This window comes from Triticum aestivum, unplaced genomic scaffold, assembly GCF_018294505.1.
Source record: "Triticum aestivum cultivar Chinese Spring unplaced genomic scaffold, IWGSC CS RefSeq v2.1 scaffold47445, whole genome shotgun sequence".
NCBI classification, from domain to species: Eukaryota; Viridiplantae; Streptophyta; class Magnoliopsida; order Poales; family Poaceae; genus Triticum; species Triticum aestivum.
Genome location: NW_025231502.1, coordinates 1 through 1,563, shown reverse-complemented (window position 1 = coordinate 1,563; position 1,563 = coordinate 1). Strand labels below are relative to the sequence as shown.

At 51.1% G+C, this 1,563-nt stretch overlaps 3 non-coding genes across 3 annotated transcripts; all 3 read left to right on the top strand.

The window, feature by feature from the left end:
• The first annotated feature begins 273 nt into the window (after positions 1–273).
• Positions 274–392, top strand: LOC123175807 (5S ribosomal RNA). The gene has a single exon (XR_006488160.1). It is a non-coding gene; the product is annotated as a 5S ribosomal RNA (ribosomal RNA).
• A 297-nt stretch (positions 393–689) lies between these two features.
• LOC123175806 (5S ribosomal RNA) lies at positions 690–808 on the top strand. The gene has a single exon (XR_006488159.1). It is a non-coding gene; the product is annotated as a 5S ribosomal RNA (ribosomal RNA).
• Positions 809–1,105: 297 nt separating this feature from the next.
• LOC123175811 (5S ribosomal RNA) lies at positions 1,106–1,224 on the top strand. The gene has a single exon (XR_006488163.1). It is a non-coding gene; the product is annotated as a 5S ribosomal RNA (ribosomal RNA).
• The last annotated feature ends 339 nt before the right edge of the window (positions 1,225–1,563 follow it).

Here is a 1,563-nt window from a genome sequence, read left to right as displayed (position 1 = left end):
GTGTTGCATTCCCTTTCTAATTTTTTTCGCGCCGCTTGCAAAACAAAACGCACGTGTAAGTAATATATTTACTGTGTTTTATTATTTTGCACGAGTGCGGTAAGTCATAGCTGGGTGCGGCAAGCGTGCACTGGTGCGGTTGAGAGGGAGGGGTGGAAACCGCGTTAAACTCGTCTCTGTAGTTGAGAGGGAGCGGCCAAAGCAATGTACAATCGTCTTTGTAGTGGATCTGGGAGGGGCAAGGATAAGGGACGAAGACCGGGGTAACATGTCGGATGCGATCATACCAGCACTAAAGCACCGGATCCCATCAGAACTCCGAAGTTAAGCATGCTTGGGCGAGAGTAGTACTAGGATGGGTGACCTCCTGGGAAGTCCTCGTGTTGCATTCCCTTTTTAATTTTTTTCGCGCCGCTTGCAAAACAAAACACACGTGTAAGTAATATATTTACCGTGTTTTATTATTTTGCACGAGTGCGGTAAGTCATAACTGGTTGCTCACGATTCACGGGTCCAGCGTCGGCGTTGTGGCGCGGCAAGCGTGCACTGGTGCGGTTGAGAGGGAGGGGTGGAAACCGCGTTAAACTCGTCTCCGTAGTTGAGAGGGAGCGGCCAAAAAAATGTACAATCGTCTTTGTAGTGGAGCTGGGAGGGGCAAGGATAAGGGACGAAGACCGGGGTAACATGTCGGATGCGATCATACCAGCACTAAAGCACCGGATCCCATCAGAACTCCGAAGTTAACCGTGCTTGGGCGAGAGTAGTACTAGGATGGGTGACCTCCTGGGAAGTCCTCGTGTTGCATTCCCTTTTTAATTTTTTTCGCGCCGCTTGCAAAACAAAACACACGTGTAAGTAATATATTTACCGTGTTTTATTATTTTGCACGAGTGCGGTAAGTCATAGCTGGGTGCTCACGATCCACGGGTCCACCGTCGGCGTTGTGGCGCGGCAAGCGTGCACTGGTGCGGTTGAGAGGGAGGGGTGGAAACCGCGTTAAACTCGTCTCCGTAGTTGAGAGGGAGCGGCCAAAGCAATGTACAATCGTCTTTGTAGTGGAGCTGGGAGGGGCAAGGATAAGGGACGAAGACCGGGGTAACATGTCGGATGCGATCATACCAGCACTAAAGCACCGGATCCCATCAAAACTCCGAAGTTAAGCGTGCTTGGGCGAGAGTAGTACTAGGATGGGTGACCTCCTGGGAAGTCCTCGTGTTGCATTCCATTTTTAATTTTTTTCGCGCCGCTTGCAAAACAAAACGCACGTGTAAGTAATATATTTACCGTGTTTTATTATTTTGCACGAGTGCGGTAAGTCATAGCTGGGTGCTCACGATTCACGGGTCCAGCGTCGGCGTTGTGGCGCGGCAAGCGTGCACTGGTGCGGTTGAGAGGGAGGGGTGGAAACCGCGTTAAACTCGTCTCCGTAGTTGAGAGGGAGCGGCCAAAGCAATGTACAATCGTCTTTGTAGTGGAGCTGGGAGGGGCAAGGATAAGGGACGAAGACCGGGGTAACATGTCGGATGCGATCATACCAGCACTAAAGCACCGGATCCCATCAGA